At 48.4% G+C, this 19,084-nt stretch overlaps 1 protein-coding gene and 1 pseudogene across 2 annotated transcripts in view; one reads left to right on the top strand and one right to left on the bottom strand.

Annotated features, from left to right (window-relative positions):
• The window catches only part of FAM153B (family with sequence similarity 153 member B), a 53,103-nt pseudogene extending 34,066 nt beyond the window's left edge, over nt 1-19,037 (top strand). The window contains exons 29-42 of the transcript XR_008411757.1: nt 1,578-1,648; nt 2,087-2,117; nt 3,754-3,821; nt 4,289-4,313; nt 7,355-7,425; nt 7,889-7,913; nt 8,866-8,936; nt 9,373-9,403; nt 11,039-11,100; nt 11,562-11,586; nt 16,313-16,350; nt 16,910-16,977; nt 17,066-17,183; nt 18,608-19,037. The product of XR_008411757.1 is annotated as a family with sequence similarity 153 member B (transcript). The remainder of the gene's footprint in view (nt 1-1,577; nt 1,649-2,086; nt 2,118-3,753; nt 3,822-4,288; nt 4,314-7,354; nt 7,426-7,888; nt 7,914-8,865; nt 8,937-9,372; nt 9,404-11,038; nt 11,101-11,561; nt 11,587-16,312; nt 16,351-16,909; nt 16,978-17,065; nt 17,184-18,607) is intronic.
• Nucleotides 1-19,084, bottom strand: part of THOC3 (THO complex subunit 3) — a 259,254-nt gene that overhangs the window by 172,936 nt on the left and 67,234 nt on the right. The window lies entirely within an intron of this gene.

The raw sequence follows: 19,084 nt of genomic DNA, 5'->3' as shown, positions 1-19,084 counted from the left end.
GTTTAATATCCCCAGTATGCAGATGGAGATAGTGCAGAGATGAATTTGCCAAGCTCTTTATCTCTTCAGTGGAAAAGGTAGAGGTGAACTCAGGAGTGACTGGAAGGTTGATGCCATGGGCTACTACTCGGAAGTAATCACATGGTTCTGGTATAATTTGTCATTATGCCAGAGAGTTTTAACACCTAGGTGTACATATGGAAGTTGGATGGCTTTCAGAAATCCCAAACACTGTCTCTCATATAGGATTCTCGCAATGCTCACATAACTCAGCATAGGAATAAGTATATTTTATAGTGGACTTTGGTGTGGTCACAAGTGGGAAATAGACATTGAGAGGTCAGGCTTTTGGCTGCAGTGCTGTGTTATTTTCTCATCTCCTGATCAAAAGCAGAAAATTGTCAGACATGTTATATTGTATTTAATGAGATCATCTTCATAAGCCTTACATACGCTGCAGTTCAGCACTCATACCCAAGACACAGCACCAAATAAGAACTGAAGGAAAAACTTGGGTGCTATCCTGGTACTCATCTTCTCTGCTGGAATCTTCTACAGAGCTGGGTTAGAGAGGGTCAGCGCCCCCACCTGCCGCCCCCCATGATGGGCTGTCCTAGTGCTAGAGCCAGTGTGAGCATGACCAGCAGTAGGCCCCATATCACACACACATTGTGTTCAAAGGAAGAGCAGAAGGACAAATATCACAGACCACGTACGAGTCATCTTTAAATGGTAGGATAATTGAGTATTTTCAAATCTTGGTTTAGTCTTCTGTAAAAGAAAAGGTTACTGAATACATAAAATATTTTGGATAGAATTAAGTCTCCTCTTTGAAGAAAGGTTGCTTTTTTTTTTCTAGTACAAAATGTTCTGATCGGTCATGGTAGCTCATGCCTGTAATCCCAGCACTTTGGGAGGCCGAGGAGGGCGGATCACTGGAGGTCGGGAGTTTGAGACCAGACTGACCAACATGGAGGAAACCCGTCTCTCCTAAAAATACAAGATTATCCGGGAGTGGGTGCGCATGCCTGTAATCCCAGCTATTCAGGAGGCTGAGGCAGCAGAATCCCTTGAACCTAGGAGGCGGAGGTTGTGGTAGGCCGATATCACGCCATTGCACTCCAGCCTGGGCAACAAGAGTGAAACTCCATCTCAATAAAAAGGAAAAGAAAAGTTCTAGGAGGAACAAAAACATGGCAGCAGGACATGTGGATCCTGGGGAGAAAATGACCTCGAGGGGATAAAGAAGGGAGGACAATTTAGGTCAGGTCAGATTAAGAAGGAGGAGCCCTGAGATGCTACAGGAAACACTGTGTCATGTGCCCTGTTTGAGATGGGTTATTTCATGTCGAAGAGGTTGCCTTAGCTAGATGACTAAGACTCTGTCTTCTTGGCCTTCCTGATGCCTCCCTTTACCATTTGTCTTCCCTCACCACCTGGAAGAGGAACCAGCAGCAGCTGAGTCTGTGCTGTGAACATACCTTTCCACACACGCCAGCCCCGTGTCCACAGCTCCAAGATCACCTGAGGGATTCAGTCAGTGGAGCTCGTGTGCTTATAGTGACTCTGTTTCCTAGGTGACCTGGAAGACCTCGAGGAGGCTGTGCCCAAGCAGACATCCTCGCAGGAAGCCACAGGGGTTCACATGGTAAAGTCATCTTATTTCCTCTGAAATTGAAATTGTATTTCTCTCGGTTTCTCTCTGTTTCAATTGAACTAAGATGTACACATCTTACCATGTACGCGATAGGTGACTGACAAGAATTTCTTGGTGGGCAAATGTCCGAGTTCATTATCCACTAAAAAATGGTTTCAGATGGCATCCACATTTACAAGCTGTGTGTCAGCAGGCATTTTCCTCAAGAGAAATGCCTTCTTCTTAAGAAGTATTTGGAATAATCAAATAAAAACAATTGAAAATCTTGCACAAAAATCTGTGCCTTTCCACGAATATCTTCTAGATATCAGGGCCATTGTCTCAACCACTATTTACCATCTGTTTTTTTAATATCAACAAGTGAAGAAAAGGCCCGTACACACAGGACACAGTCTGGTCTGACCCTCATAGTGTTTTGTTTTTCTCTAGATGCAGGTGGACCCAGCCACACTGGCGAACGGTACGTATTCTGGGATCACCTCTCTGTTTACGTTCAAAATCTTAGTGTTACAAAGATGACACTGTTGCACCTGCTTTTGCTCAAGAGCCAGTCTGGTTTGAGCTTTCTGCCAGAAATTAGATTTGGAAAGTTTGGTATAAAAACTACTAAGAGTCCAGTAAACAACTCTAACCATGCTACTGTCATCCTTGGAAGCAAAAGTGTCCTGTAAGGTGGGGTGGTACATCAGGGTTGGGAGGGATAGAGGAGAGAGTCTATATGGAATAATTGTGGATGTCTTTGGGAGTGTGTGTGCATTTCCCCAGAAAATATGCTCCCATGTTCAGAGCAAAACACAAGGATTAATGTTCAAGAAAATTTCCATCACCACTGCACAGTTCACAGAAATCAACCCATTCATCCTCCGCCCCAGCTGTACCTGAACTTAAGTTTACTATCCCCAGTCCTCAGATGGACATGGTGCAGAGATGAATTTCCCAAGCTCTTGGTCTTTTAAATGGAAGAGGCACATGTGAAGTCGGGAATGAGTGGAAGGTTAATGCCATGAGCCACTACACTGAATTTATCACAAAGCCCTAGTATAATTTCTTGCTAGGCCAAGTTATTCCTGCACTTGTATGTGCATGTGGGAGAATGAAAACCTATTCAGATCCCAAACACTATCATGACTGGATGGTGTCAGTGCTGAGCTCACCCAGGGTTGGTTTGAGCAGGTACATTGTACAGTGGGCTTCAGTGTGATCATTAATGTAAAACACACAGAGTCCACAGGCTTTTGATCTACAGCGGTGAGGTCATCCCTCAGCTCCTGTTCAAACGCAGACAATAATCAGTGGGATATTCTATTGTATTTAATGAGATAATCACCGCAAGTCGTAGAAATTCAGTGGAACCCAATCCCAAGACATAGCATCCAATAAAATCTCAAGGATCAACCTGGGTGTTAGCCTGGCACCCACTTTCCCTGCTGGAATCTCCTGCAGAGCTGGGCTGGAGAGGGTCAGTGCCCGCCCCCACTCCCTTGCTTTTCCCCATGACAGACTGTCCCAATGCTACAGTCAGTGTGAGCATGAGGAGCAGTGCACTCCGTGGTGCACACACATTGTGTTGAAAAGGAAGAGTGGAAGGACAAATATCAAATGCTAAGTAGGGGTCATCGTGAAATGGCAGGATAATTGAGTATTTTCAAATCTTGGTTTATTTGCCTTGTAACAGAAAGTAATGCAAACTTTGACTAGAATTAAATCTCCGTTTACAAGAAAGGTTGCTTCTTATACACTTTAATATTCTAGAAGGGATGATATACAGAGCAGCAGCACATGTGGATTTCAGGAGGAAATGACTTTGGCAGGGATCCATAAGAGGGCAAGTTAGCTCAGGTGTGATTAGGAAGGAGGAGCCCTAAGAGGCTGCCAGGGAAACGCAGCCTGCACTGCGTGGTGTGTCCTGTTTGAGACTGGCTATTTCATGTTGACCAGGTGGCCTGTAGGTAGAAACCCAAAGGCCCCGATTCCCTTTCTTCCCTGCGTCGCTCCTGTGCCTGCTGCCCTCCCCCAACACCCACCTTAAGCAATGTCACTGAATTGTTCATGAGCACCACCACCACGGCGCTGACGGTCACTCTGTATCCTCCTAGCTCTGACTGATACACTACAGGAGCGGTCCAGTGACGAGGGAGAGGAGGAGGACCCAGAGGATGTGAAGGTCAGGCCACCTGGATTTCTCTGAGAAAAAACTGTTGCTTTCTTAGCTTTATCTTATTTGGATTAAATTAAGATATGAGAATCTGACCATGTATATCTTAGATTAGTGACAGAACGCCCTTGGGGAGAATTGTGAGAGTCCGTCCCCACTGAGGCTTGATTGAAGACTGGGAGAAAATGACAGCACCAGCCACACATTGTGGGGCAGTGAGCCTTTGCCTTACCAGTTTTGTTCTCTCTTTGGAACAAAGTCAGTTACTTGCCAGCCATCATGGACTTGAGAGGAAACATCCTCTGAGAAAAATCTGTGTCTTTAGTATGATTCAATTTGCTTCTGTTCCTCTTTTGGGTTCCTTTGAACACGGGTTTTCATCTTGTTTTCTAACGTCACTAAGTGAGGAAAAGTCCTGTGCTCACAGGACACAGGGTGGTCTGATGCTCATAGCAATTTACTTTCTGTCATTACAGAAATCGTCGGGAGTTCCACCGGAGGGTATGTATTGCGGAGCCGCTCTCATGCTGATGAGTCACCCAGATGATGAGGAATGTGCCACTGCCTCGCTGGCCTTCCCGTAGACAGGCAGCCAGAGCTGAGCGTCCTCTCATGAATGAGGACCTAGGCTGTGATGGGAAAAATGATTTTTCTAGATAAGAAACAGTGGCCACATTCTGCAGCCCCTGGAAGCAACTGCGATCCCTGAAGGTGGGGTGGGATCCTGTGCACGGGGCCGGCTCATGTCTTTTGTGAATTCATGCGGTGCCACGGTCAGTGTGTCTGGGTGTGTGTGTTTGGGTTTCCGTACCACATATCCCCAGATTTACTAGTGTCCACATTCTCAACAGAGATTTCCGTCACCGTTGTGGTCCTATTACAGGCACATGAAAAAATCAGCTTGTAAGCTTCCAGTGTGTGCAGTTTATTTCATGCACAGGACACTTTAATTAACCTAAAAGAAATCCTGTCCACCCCCAGGAAATTCTCACTGAGCACCCATAGAACAGAACTGTGTCAGGATCTCTGCTCATTTTATTTTTTTCTTCAGAATTCCCTGCTATACTTTATTTTCTAATAAACCTCACCTCTTCACAGGCCTTTCTATTTCCTCTTGCCATTGGAGAGGTCATGACACCTCACTGTAGCCCTTTCCCTCCTTTACAAGCCTCTTCTACCAAAGCCCTCAGAAGTGACCCTCCACGACCCATCTTGAGCAGGGAGAGTGGGGGGCTCCTTCCTGTGCATTTACAGCCTGGTGCAGCCTCGTGCTACAGCCAGTTCTGCTGGAAAACTGAGAAGAGAGGAGGCTGCAGGTGGGGTTGAGGTGAAATCACCCCAATTTTCTCCATTGAGGCCTCATATTGACCATCAGATAACGTGGTTCAGAATAGATAATGCCAGGGTCATGTAGAGTTTCAGCCTTGTATCCCTCAGCCTAGTCATGGTTTCTGTGTCCTCGGCTCAGAAACAGCAACATGTAAAGAGAACCAAGGGGTTTGCCCTAGGGTCTGAGAGGCAGGATGAGCACTTGCCTTCCTAGCAGGATGGAGGGTGGCTCATGCATTACAGATGGGGAAAAACAAACTCGGCTGTGGTACCTCAGAGGCTCCATGATGTCCCCATTGAACTGACTGTTGACAAAGGTTTGTTGTTTCTGAAGCTTTTGCAAAAAAAGACAAGTGAACGCAGTTGGTTTCAGTGAATAGGAATATAAACTGAGCCAAATTTACTTTGAGTTTTTTCTTGGAGTATGCATTTGGTGGAAACTTGTTGTGTATAAATCAAATCTGATTGCTCTTTAGGTGTCAATATTTATCCCACATTTTAAACCAATCAGGTTGGTGTGGATTTAAAAGGTCCCTCACTAACCTCAGAAACAATCTCCTCATAACCCAATTCCCGAGTCATCTTTAATCTGTAGAATATAGTTTTTTGTGGCTACTCCGGGGGCTTTCTGCTGACTGATTAAAGGTACAAATCAGTGTTACCCACGTTGAGGTTCTAAGAATTCACAGACAGCTGCCCAGTGGGCTCTATGAGAGAGAGAGCAGGTACAGCCTTGGCCTGGGCCTGCAGAGGAACATGATTTGGAGGAGCAGAAGGAAGGCATGAGGGCAGCAGAGCCATAGGGAAGCCAAGGTGCAGCATCAGCAGAGTCAGTTCCACATCATCACCTGGGCGCGGGCAGGACGTTCACGCCTCATCTGAAGGGGAGGAGTTGAGCTCTGACTTCGTGGCTGGCCTGAACATTGCCCATCTTCCTAAAACCCTGGACAGAGGCGCTACTTTCTTGTTTCTTGTCTTCTCCATCTCCCTGTGTATTGATGGCAAAGGCACCATCAGAAATTAGTGAGAGACAGAGAACAGGAGTGAGTGCCTGAAATGTTCGACTTAGCCCAGAGAGAACATGATCAGCAGTGACGGACTGGAGGGTCAGGTCAGACACGGAGTAGTTGCCACGCTCGATCTCCCTGTGGCTGGAACAATCAGCTCCTGGGAGTCGCCGGACAGCTGGTCTTTGTGTAGCTGCTATTGGCCCAGAGTGGCCTGGCCCAGAGTTCCGTTTTACTGGAGGGAGCCTCAGCTCCCAGAGAGGGCAGCTGCCCAATGCTAGTGTCACAGGAGGTGAGGAGGGGACCCTGCTCTAAGGCAGCTGAGCTCAGCAAAGGGAGAGGGGCTGCTCTGGAGTTTAGGTGGTCCTCGCAGCTTTCCCGTGTGACCCATAGGAGATCCGTTTCTCTGTTTCTCTGAGACAGACTTGCAAGCATCAGTCCCAAAGTCTGTAGTCTCCTACTCATAGGTGGAGGAATCCTGGCCATGGCTGGTCACCGGGAGGGCAGGGACTGTGTCCTCCTCATTCTTTCTACTCCCAGAGCTCAGCCCTGGGCAGCCCATGTTGGGCCCCGTGATGTTCTGATGCCTGCATTCCTGTTGTGAGATCTAGCACAAGCGTGCAAAGGCTTTCTGCTCATTTTCTATAGTCTGTGGGTTCCCACACTTACCCAGGTGCCTGGGTGGGTTGTAATCCAGGGTCAGGGGAGAAGAGCGTGGGCTCCTCAAACAGTGAGGTTTTCTCTTCTCTACTCGTGCGGTTCTGCTCGTGTCTTCTCCTGAAGTGTGCACTGAATGATTACAATAATACATTTTGTATGTTTTACGAAAACTATGTCTGAAGTGCAATAAAATGGATGGAAAGTGCAGGAGAAGCATATGTAGACCCAGGAAAGACAAATGACATTGTCACATTTCACCAGAAAAGTGGAAATTTCCCAGGCCTCAAAATGCATGGGAGAAGGAAGAGACACTGTCACAGCATCGGCAGTGCCTGTGTGTGCTGCCAAGGCTCTGTCTTCCATGGCTTTCGTGATGGTCTCACTGACCTTTCTTCATCACCAAGGGGGATGCTCTGGCAGGAGGTCCGTTTTTGTAGTTAACCCCCCTTGTCTACATGGGCCAGCCCCGTGTTTTTAGCGCCCGAGTCTGCCTGACGGATTCCTTCAGCGCATCCAGTGTGCTGACAACGACTCTGTGTTTCCTAGAGAGCGACGAAGGCTTGTTGTTCGAGCGTCTGCTCAAGATACCATCTGAGAGCTTCCCTTACTCATTGCAGGTAAAGTGTTTTTGGTTTGTCTGAGGTGGGAATTTTATTTCTCTTTGTTTCTATATAAATTGAGATAAGAGACGGTGATCTTACCATGTACATTATAGATGACTTGCAGAATGTCTTGGTGGGCAGCTGTAAAGTGGGTTTATTACCAGCAAGAATGAATTCAAGATGGCATTTATAGATGGCAGGTTCACTTAAAAACTCTATGACGGTAAACATTTCCCATAGGAGAAGTGCTTTCTTCTTGAAAATAGTGATGAACATGCAGTGAAAATAAACTCAAAAATCATGCCCAAAAAAACTTGTGCCTTTCCACGTGTCCTCTAGGTTTAATTTGGGACCCTTCTGTTGACTATTTTCACTATTTCCATTGGGTTTTCTAACGTCAACAATGCAGAAAAGACCTGTGCACACAGGACAAAGTGTGGTCTGACTCTCATCATGTTTTTCTTTCCTTTAATTGCAGAAAAGAGTACACTTTGAGGAAGAAGGTATGTGTTTTGGGTTTTTTTTTTTTTATTGATTTTAATTTGCTTGAAATTCTGGGATGCATGTGTAGAACGTGCAGGTTTGTAACATAGGTATAAATGTGTCATCGTGGTTTGCTGCACCTATCAACCTGTCATCTAGGTTTTTAGCCCCATGTGCATTAGGTCTTTACTAATGCTCTCCCTCATCTTGCCCCCCACACCCCAGGGATTAGTTTTTTGCTAAGGAAATATCTTAGTTTTTCAGAAAGGTGGCACTTTTTACCCTGCATTTGCTGGAGAATTTCTCTGGAGCTTCCTAACAGAAATGAGGTTTTAGGCAGTTTGGTATAAACAAACAGTCTGAGACCAGACTGATCAACATGGAGGAAACCCGTCTCTCCTAAAATTGCAAAATTATCCGGGAATGGGTGTGCATTCCTGTAATCCCAGCTATTCAAGAGACTGAGGCAGCAGAATCACTTGAACCCAGGAGGCGGAGGTTGTGGTAGGCCGAGATTGCGCCATTGCACTCCAGCCTGGGCAACAAGAGTGAAACTCCATCGCAAAAAAAAGAAAAACAAAAAAGTTCTAGGAGGAACAAAAGCACAGCAGCAGTACATGTGGCTCCTGGGGAGGAAATGACCTCAAGGGGATAAAGAAGGGAGGACAAGTTAGGTCAGATTAAGAAGGAGGAGCCCTGAGTTGCTACAGGGAAACACTATGTGGTGTGCCCTGTTTGAGATGGATTATTTCATGTTGAAGAGGTTGCCTTAGCTGTCTTCTGTGGCCTTCCCGATGCCTTCCTTCACCATTTGTCTTCCCTCACCACCATGGAGGAGGGACCGGCAGCAGCTGAGTCTGTGCTGTGAACACACCATTTTCCACACACGCCAGCCCCAGGTCCACAGCTCCAAGATCACCTGAGGGATTCACTCAGTGGAGCTCATGTGCTTATAGTGACTCTGTTTCCTAGGTGACCTGGAAGACCTGGAGGAGGCTGTGCCCAGGCAGACATCCTCGGAGGAAGCCACAGGGGTTCACATGGTAAAGTCATCTTATTTCCTCTGAAATGGAAATTGAATTTCTCTCGGTTTCTCTCTGTTTCAATTGAACTAAGATGTACATATCTTACCACGTACGCGATAGGTGACTGACAAGAATTTCTTGGTGGGCAAATATCAGAGTTCATTATCCACTAAAAAATGGTTTCAGATGGCATCCACATTTACAAGCTGTGTGTCAGCAGGCATTTTCCTCAAGAGAAATGCCTTTTTAAGAAGTATTTGGAATTGTCAAATAAAAACAATTGAAAATCTTGCACAAAAATCTCGTGCCTTTCCACGAATGTCTTCTAGATATCAGGGCCATTGTCTCAACCACTATTTACCATCTGTTTTTTTAATATCAACAAGTAAAGAAAAGGCCCGTACACACAGGACACAGCCTGGTCTGACCCTCATAGTGTTTTGTTTTTCTCTAGATGCAGGTGGACCCAGCCACACTGGCGAACGGTACGTATTCTGGGATCACCTCTCTGTTTACGTTCAAAATCTTAGTGTTGCAAAGATGACACTGTTTTGCCTGCTTTTGCTCAAGAGCCAGTCTGGTTTGAGCTTTCTGCCAGAAATTAGATTTGGGAAGTTTGGTTTAAAAAAATACTAGCAGTCCAGTAAACAACTGTAACCATGGTACTGTCATCCCTGGAAGCAGCAGTGTCATGTCAGGTGGGGTGGTTCATCAGGGTTGGGAGGGACAGAGGAGAGAGTGTGTATGGAATGATTGTGGATGTCTTTGGGAGTGTGTGTGCATTTCCCCAGAAAACATACTCCCATGTTCAAAGTACAACACAAGGATCAATGTTCAAGAAAATTTCCATCACCACTGCACAGTTTACATACATCAACCCATTCATCCTCCAGCACAGCTGTACCTGAACATAAAAGTTCACTATCCCCAGTCCTCAGATGAACATGGTGCAGAGACGAATTTCCCAAGCTCTTGGTCTTTTAAATGGAAGAGGCACATGTGAAGTCGGGAATGAGTGGAAGGTTAATGCCATGAGCCACTACACTGAATTTATCACAAAGCCCTAGTATAATTTCTTGCTAGGTCAAGTTATTCCAGCACTTGTGTGTGCATGTGGGAGAATGAAAACCTATTCAGATCCCACACACTATCATGACTGGATGGTGTCAGTGCTTAGCTCACCCAGGGTTGGTTTGAGCAGGTACATTGTACAGTAGGCTTCAGGCTTCAGTGTGATCATTAATGTAAAACACACAGAGTCCACAGGCTTTTGATCTACAGCGGTGAGGTCATCCCTCAGCTCCTGTTCAAATGCAGACAATAATCAGTGGGATATTCTATTGTATTTAATGAGATAATCACCGCAAGTCTTAGAAATTCAGAGGAACCCAATCCCAAGATATAGCATCCAATAAAATCTCAAGGATCAACCTGGGTGTTAGCCTGGCACCCACTTTCCCTGCTGGAATCTCCTGCAGAGCTGGGTTGGAGAGGGTCAGTGCCCGCTCCCCACCCCCCTCGCTGCTCCCCATGACAGGCTGTCCCCGTGCTGGAGTCAGTGTGAGCATGAGGAGCAGTGCACTCCGTGGTGCACACACATCATGTTGAAAAAGAAGAGTGGAAGGACAAATATCACATGCTAAGTAGGGGTTATCGTGAAATGGCAGGATAATTGAGTATTTTCAAATCTTGGTTTAATTGCCTTATAACAGAAAGTTAGTTAATGAAATCTTTTGGCTAGAATTAAATCTCTTTAATGAAAGCTTTCTTCTTATTCAGTACAAAATCTTCTAAAAGGGATAATATGCAGAGCAGCAACACATGTGGATTCTGAGGAGGAAATGACTTTGGCAGGGATCAATAAGAGGGCACATTAGCTCAGGTCAGATTAGGAGGGAGGAGCCCTAAGAGGCTGCCAGGGACGCACAGTTTGCAATGCCTGGTGTGCCCTGTTTAAAATTGGAGCTAGAAAGCCAAAGGCCCAGATTCCCTTTCTTCCCTGCCTCTCTCCTGTTCTGCTATCCTCCTCCCACACCCACCTCAAGCAATGTCACTGAATTGTTCATGAGCAACACCACCAAGGTGCTGACAGTCACTCTGTATCCTCCTAATTCTTCCAGAGCATCTACTACAGGAGCGGTCCAGTGACAAGGGAGAGGTGGAGGACCCAGAGGATGTGAAGGTCAGGCCACCTGCATTTCTCTGAGAAAAACTGTTGCTTTCTTAGCTTTATTTTATTTGGATTAAATTAAGATATGAGAATCTGACAATATATATCTTAGATTAGTTACACAATGTCCTTGGGGGGAATTGTGAGAGTCTGTCCCCAATGAAGCTTGATTTAAGACAGTGGGAGAAAATGACAGCATCAGTCACACATTGTGGGGCAGTGAGGCTTACCAATTTTGTTCTCTCTTTGGAACAAAATCACTTACTTGCCAGCCAACATGGACTTGAGTGGAAACATCCTCTGAGAAAAATTTGTGTCTTTGGTATGAGTTGATTTCTTCTGTTCTTCTTTTGGGTTCCTTTGAACACTGGTTTCCATCTTGTTTTCCAATGTCACTAAGTGAAGAAAAGTCCCGTGCACACAGGACACAGCATGGTCTGATGCTTATAGCAATTTATTTTCTGTCATTACAGAAATCCTCGGGAGTTCCACAAAAGGGTACGTATTGTGGAGCCCCTCTCACACTGATGAGTCACCCAGATGATGAGGAATGTGCTACTGCCTCGCTGGCCTTCCTGTAGACAGGCAGCCTGAGTGGAGCTTCCTCTCATGAATGAGGACCTAGGCTGTGATGGGAGAAATGCTTGTTCCACATAGAGCCTGATGGTCACATTCTGCAGTCCCTGGGAGCAACTGCATTCTCTGAGGATAGGGTGAGGTTGTGCACATTCAGTTGCTGCGTGTCTTTTTGAATTCATGTGGTGTAACTCTTGAGTGTCCAAAATACATAATGTCAAGGTCATGTAGAGGCTCAGCCTCTATCATGCAGCCTCCTCCTGGTTTCCGTGTTCTGTGCTCAGGAAACACAGCATCATGAAAAGGTAACCAAAGGGCTTGCCCTAGGCTGTGAGTGGCAGGGGGAGCACTTGCCTTCCTAGGAGGATGGAGGGTGACTCATGCATTACGAGGTGGGGAGAGACAAATGTGGCTGTGGCACAGCAGAGGCTCCAGGACGTCCCCATTGAACCCACCATGGACAAAGGTTTTTGTTTGCTCCTGAAGGCCTTTGCAAAAAACAAGTCAAGGTGGTTGGCTTAAGGTCATATGAAAATAAAATTAACCCAGTTCTGGACTGAGTTTCTTTTGGGAGCCTGCCTTTGGTGGAAATACGTTGTATGTGAGTTGAATTTGATTGCTCTATAGGTGTCCATACTTAACCCACATTTGAAAAAAATGAGGCTGGTGTGATTTTAAAATGTCCCTCGTTAACCTCAGAAACTATCTCCTCATAACCCAATTCCCCTGGTCATCTCTAATCTTTAGAATACAGTTTTTTTGTGTGTGGTATTCGGGGCCTTCTGCTATGTGTGATCAAAGGCACAAATCAGCGTTACCAACACTGAGGTTCTAAGAATTCCCAGACAGCTGCCCAGTGGGCTCTGTGAGAGAGAGCAGGTACAGCCTTGGCCTGGGCCTGAAAAGGAACAGGATTTGGAGGAGCAGAAGGAAGGCATGAGGGCAGTAGAGCCATGGGGGGAAGCCGAGGTGCAACATCAGGAAGTCAGTTCTTCATCATGACCTGGGCGTGGCCGGGATGTTCATATTCCAGCTGAGGGAGAACGGGTCGAGCTCCGACTTCATAGCTGGCGTTAGCACTGTCTGCCCGTCTTCCCGAGAGCCTGAAGAGAGAAGCTACTTTGTTGTTTCTTGTCTTCTCTATTTCCCGTATGTCGATGGCAGTGGCACCACCAGAAATTAATGAGAGGCACAGAACAGGAGTGAGTTCCCGAAATAGCCAATGTGGCCCAGAGAGGACATGATCGGCAGGGATGGACTTCAGGGTCAGGCCAGACACAGAGTAGTTCCCAGGCCTGGTCTCTCTGGCTGGGACAGAGATCAGCTCTTACTTTTCACCTGCTTCTGGGCGTGGCCTGACAGCTGGTCCTCGTGTAGTTGCTGTTAGCCAAGTGTGATTTGGCCCAGAATCCTGCGTGACTGAAGGGAGTGTCAGCTTTCAGGCAGGATGGCTGCCCCACACTAGTTGCAGGGAAGGTGAGAAGGGACCCTGTTTCAGTGCAAGGTGAGCTCAGCAAAGGGAGCGGGGCTGCTCCTGAGTCCAGGTGGTCCTTGCACCTCTCGCGTGTGACCCATGAGACATCACTTCGCCTGTTTCTCTGAGATAGTCTTGGAAGTATTAGTCTCAAACTCTGTTTTGTTTTACTCGTGTGTTGATGAATCCTGGCTGGGGCTGGTCACTGGGAGGGCAAAGATTATGTCCCCCTCGTTCCTTCTCATCCCAAAGCTCGGCCCTAGGCAGCCCATCTTGGGCCCCAGTAATGTTCCAGTGCTTCCAACCCCTTTGCTGAGATCCAGCACCAGTGTGAAAAGGCTTCCTGCTCATCTTCTTCAATCTATTGTTTCTCATGGTAGTCTAGAAACCTGAGTGGGTTCTGATCCAAGGTCACAGGAGAATAGGGGGGCTCCTGAAGTCACTGAACTGTCCCCTCATCTCTACTCTGGCTGCCTTGGTTCAGCTTTTCTCCTGCAGAAGATGCTTTCTTTCTGTTTACAAGTCCTCCTCTGCTGGACCAGGCGTTTTTATTCTTGTTGTGGCATCCCTGCACTTCACAGGGGACCTGGAGCTTGTTCCTGTGCCCCTCAAGTACCCATCCATGAATGATCAGATCAGAGCAAACCACTCTGCCAGGAATCAGCAGGGGGGAGAGTCACATCTCCCTCACCTTTGGGTTTAGACCTGTGCATTCCAGTGTGGTCCTCCGTGGCATATGTGCCCATTCATGTTTAAATAAATGAAAAATTCATAACCTCCTCACAAGAGCCATACTATAAGTTCCCAGTTGCCAAATGTCTACTCTTAAGAGAGCATCTCCATTCTCCCTGAATCACCTGGGAAGCAGCTGCTGTGAGTCTGGCCCAGATTCTGTTCACTGCACTCACCTGACTCAGTGCATGTGCATCAAGGCTGGAATCTCGGGTTCTCAGATTGCAGGTAAGAGATGCTCTGAGCCAGTGTCGGTGAACAGTTGAAAGGGATTGTTCGGGTTCTCTGTCTCACCTGAAGGCTCACAACTGTGAGCAGGGCCTTCCTAACGGCCCCTGAGTTCACAGAGCCCAGGGAGAATCACCGTGGACTGAGCAGTAGTGCCGACGTTTGTGACTATGTACTTGGGCTCATGGGCACCACCTCTGGATCCATCCAGGGGGAAATAGACTGGTCAGGTAGGGACCGACACTCCAGGGTTGACCAGTGAGGAGGGTTCTTGGGGATTGGGTAACACTCGTTTTGGAGCCTGGGGTGGGATCAGTGAAGTGACTAAATATGAAAGGAAATAGGTGTAGAAGTCTGACTTGGGATTTTTTGTATCTTCATGAGAAAGTCGTAAGAGTTTTGTCCTCACGCGCTTTGTGCGAGTTGTGTTTGTCACCATCCTTTCCTGCTCTGGTGTTTAAAGATTACATTTTGCAAAGACCAGATCATTCCTGCCTTTGCCACAGCAAGCACCAGAGCCCTGGGTTTGATGAGGCAGCGTTTTGTTGTGAATGGAGATGACAGGATGAGTGTGCAGGTGTAACGTTGAGTGTCGGGGGGACACAGCCCCTCACAGGTGCTACGTGATCCTGATGACAAAGTCCTTCATACGTGTGCCAGGAGCTGAAAGGAGCCCACTCTCTTTCTCTACACTCTCGGGACCTGCAACGGCACCTTCCCGTCCTGTCCTCAGCGTCTGCTGCTGCTCTAAGGGTGCTCCCTGGGTGGGATGACACAGGGAGTCCTTCCTCTGGGATTCCTGCGTGTGGCCGGCATCCTGGAGTCCTCAGGGCGGGACACTTGACTGAGCACAGTTTTGGCCTCCACTCCTCACCCAATCCCATCCAATCCCAAATCCGTGGGCTTTGAATGAAACCTACATTGGCTTTCATTGGAGAGGCCCGAGTCCAGCTGTGGCTCAAGGCCCTCTGTGGCTGGCAGGAATCCTCGGGGATATGTGTGGAGGGGCTGCCGTGTTGCTGTAGGCAGTGGCTCTCGCCCTCCCTGTAGCCTGGTCCCTGGAATCCACTGGGCCCAGGGCAGAGCCTCTGGGCAGCCACCACAGGGGTCACTTGTCTTGTGACACCCTCCTCTCTGGCCCAACAGTCTTGTCCTGCTCCCCACACTCCAGTAAGGCCCAGCTTGTTCTCTGTGTCAGGCCTGCCAGGTGCCCTCCCACCTAGTCTTCCCACAGCTCAGGCAAACCCTGGGAGGCCCCCTCATTTCTGTGCTGACAACTGCTGACCTCACCTGCAGATTGAAGCAACCGGGACAAGGGGCTTTACCTTGAATTCTGTTCCATTGTTTCCAAATATTCAGAAGCTGGTGGGATTCTTTTGAGGGCTGAATATTTTCCAAGCCTCTAAGGTCATTCCAGGCATAGAACAGTCACTGTATCTGTGATATCGGTCATCATCACCTCCCACAGCCCCCAACACAACCCCAGGCCTCTGAACATCGGTCATGATCACCACCCACGGGCCCCAACACAACCCCAGGCCTGACTGTATCTGTGACATTGGCCATCATTGCCTCCCACAGGCCCCAACACAACCCCAGGCCTGTGGACATCGGTCATGATCGCCTCCCACAGGCCCCAACACAACCCCAGGCCTGTGGACATCGGTCATGATCGCCTCCCACAGGCCCCAACACAACCCCAGGCCTGGGCAGGTGCTGCCGACCCAGGGTGTGATCTGTGTGTTGACTGGAGGTTGGCAGTGCAGCCTTGGCCTTCTTTCCGATGTTCTATTGGAGAACAGTAGGACTGGTGGAGGTCCACAAGGAGGAAGGAAATGGGATTCATGAGGGAACAGAAGCAGGCCCTACAGGAGGAGGAGGGAGGGATTCCACGTCATGCACGACGTTGTGAAGAGGGTGGCCGCCTCTTGGAGGAACAGAATGACACGGCTTCCCCTCCCTTGGCTCAGTTATGGAATGTGAGGGCTGGGAAAGTGTGTGGGAAGTCAGAGGTCCCTCCCTCATAGCACAGAGGAAATGATACAGGCTGAGGAGAAGTCTCCAGAAATGGGCACATCAGAGGCTCTGGGGTTGGCTCCACAGCCCCAGGACAGCGGAGTCTGAGGGGTTCTCTCAGCTCTAACTCTCCCCTTTCCTTCTTATGGCTGCCCCATCACCGCTGCTCCTCCGGACACTCTGATGCTTGCTTCCCAGAACTGGAAGACTCCACCATGACAGGCAGCCGCCAGCAGGTAACTGATCTCCTCTTATATGCTCTCTCTTTTATCCCCTTTCTGACTCATGAGCTCCTTTTGTAGCTCTGGTCCTTTTCCTCTTTCCCTCTTTTGTGATTGTTCTCCTGAAGGACCTGGTCTCATCCCACAGTCAAGGTCCTCGGGTCTTCAGTGTCAACACAATCCCTCCCCAGCCCTCCTGCCTGCTGCCTTGGCATTGCCCTGTTTACTTCGGATCTTCAGTGTTGATAAAACCCCTCTCCAGCCCTCCTGCCCGCTGCCTTGGCATTGCCCTGTTTACCTCAGGTCTCCAGTGTCAATAAAACCCCTGCCCAGCCCTCCTGTCCACTACCTTGGCATTGCCCTGTTTACTGGCCCCCAAGCTGCAGCTTTGAATCTTGCTGAATAACCCTTCAGGGTCCAGGGAGGGGGCTGGGCTGGGGTCGGATGAGCTGGACCCCACCGTGCTGGACGGACTCCCAGTGACATCTGGGTCTGCTCTGGGCACTCCCTTCCCAGATAAGACTTTTCCTGCACTGGCGTCTCTGGACATACGCAACTGTTCTCTTTCTCACAGGTGTCAGCAAGTCCTTCCTCTGCACCTGCAGAAGCAGCAACAGAAAAAACAGCAGTGGAAGAGGAAGAGTGAGTGTGCGGCAGGCAGAATGATGAGGGAAGCAGACACGTGCCCGTGCTCTTCATGGCTATGCTCACTTTCTTGTTGTCCCATCAGGAAAACCAGGAAGAAAACCAGGAAGCCCAAGAAGAAAACCAGGAATCCCAGCAAGAATAGCTGGTGGAATATCCTAAACTGTTGGGACATTTTTAATATATTTTAGAGACCTCTGAAGGTAAGTGAAGAGATGCCCTGAGAACATCCTCCAGGAAACAGACACCCACTCCATAGCAGCCCCTGAGCCTGCTGGGCTGAGCCCTCCACAGGCTGCTTAGTGAGGGAGACACTGAGGTGCTGGTCGGGCCACCGTGTGCAGGATACCAGGGGCTGTGCACTGTGTTATTTGCTGCAGTGACACTTCAGCTCACCAGCATCTCATTTGGGGGGACCTAGCTCTGTTCCCCCCAGCCCCTTGAGGCCAACAGGGAGCATCACTAGTTCATCCTGAGGAGACACTAGGGTTGACCATGAATCGCCCCCAGTTCAGGCCCCCTGGGAAAGGTGTGAGAGGGATGGAGCATCCCCAGGCTCCTTGTCACACGAGCAAGCAGCCCACCCGGTCCAGTATTGCCCAGTATTGAGGCCAGCGGGCACTCAGTAGGTCCTGGCATCAAGCAGGGAACACAGCAGGATCCAAGAAGCACTGAAATGTGCCCAGTCCCAGGGGTTCTTCAGCCTCTGTGGAGCCCTGGGGGTCAGGGGTGGCCTCATGGCCCCATTTTTCAAGATGAGGTTGAAGACTTCTATATGTAGAGAGCACTGGCTTGGGCGTCAGTCGTTCTGTATCTGTTCCAAATGCCAACAAAACAAACCCCTGAAGACATTTCAGGGCCATGCTCACTTGGGAGGAGTTGAGGGCATGATTCAGGGAACCTCTGTTTTTTAAATATATTTTCCAATCTTGAAATAAGGTACACATATGAATGTGTGTGTGTGTGTACATATACACTGTTTTTCACTCTTTCAAAAATGTATGTCTTCTGTAACCCTTTTATGCTAGAATACATGAATGTGAGAAATTTATGTCTTACCAAAGCATGATTTTAAAAATTACAATGCAAAGAGAAGTCCAGTGGGGATGTTAGAAAGACCAGGTCTTATTAGGCAATACCAATGACGTGCTCCAGGAAGCTATGCATGTTCAATGTGCAGCTCTTCTGTCTGGATGGCACAGAGGATCTGGGTGGCAAGGCAGGGTCACCACCCCACCCTGTGTCATGAGACCTCCTGCTCCTCTTAGGGCCCAGGGGCATGGGACTCTGCCTGTTGATCCTGGAATCCTCGACTTCCCCTGTTTCTGTGTCTTTTACTCTCCGGGGAACCAGCCCCCTGAAGGTGCCTGTGTGAGCACCCAGGTTCAGTTCTTCCTCCATGACACTTACAGACACTCTCTGTGGACAGATAACCCCTCAGCAGACAGCAGCACACAGGCCTCAGTGCCTTGGTATCTGAGTAGACCTGATTGTGGGGAGCTCAGGGGCCCAAGGTCACCTTCCAGGGCCCGAGGACCTCTCTGAGACCTGCACGACCCCAGGGAGCCCCTCCTCCCTCCACCTCTGGGCCTCCCCAGTGACTCTTGCACCTCTGTCTGTGTTGCAGATTCCTCGAACACCAGGAAGGGCCCTGATGTGGGGATGTCAGCCTGGCTCAGACTTCATATGGATCGTGATCATTTTGGGAACTGTGCTACTCCAGAAACTTTTATAATCTTTGCTCAATTTGTTTTTAAACATTTTCCTGGCTGGGCATGGTGGCTCATCCCTGTAATCCCAGCACTTTGGGAGGCCGAGGCGGGTGAATCACCTGAGGTCAGGAGTTCGAGGCCAGCCTGGCCAACAAGGTGAAACCCCGTCTCTACTGAAAATATAAAAATTAACTAGGCGTGGTGACACACTCTTGTAGTCCCAGAGGCCACTTGGGACTTGGGAGGCTGAGGCAGGAGAATCGCTTGAACCCGGGGAGCAGAAGTTGCAGTGAGCTGAGATCATGCCACTGCACTCCAGCCTGGCGACAGAGTGAGACTTCATCTAAAAAAAAAAAAAAAAAAAAAAAAAAAAAATTCTGACTTTAACCTCT

The sequence above is a fragment of the Macaca thibetana genome, chromosome 6 (assembly GCF_024542745.1).
Source record: "Macaca thibetana thibetana isolate TM-01 chromosome 6, ASM2454274v1, whole genome shotgun sequence".
Classification (NCBI taxonomy): Eukaryota; Metazoa; Chordata; class Mammalia; order Primates; family Cercopithecidae; genus Macaca; species Macaca thibetana.
This window is presented reverse-complemented; position numbering and strand designations above follow the sequence as displayed.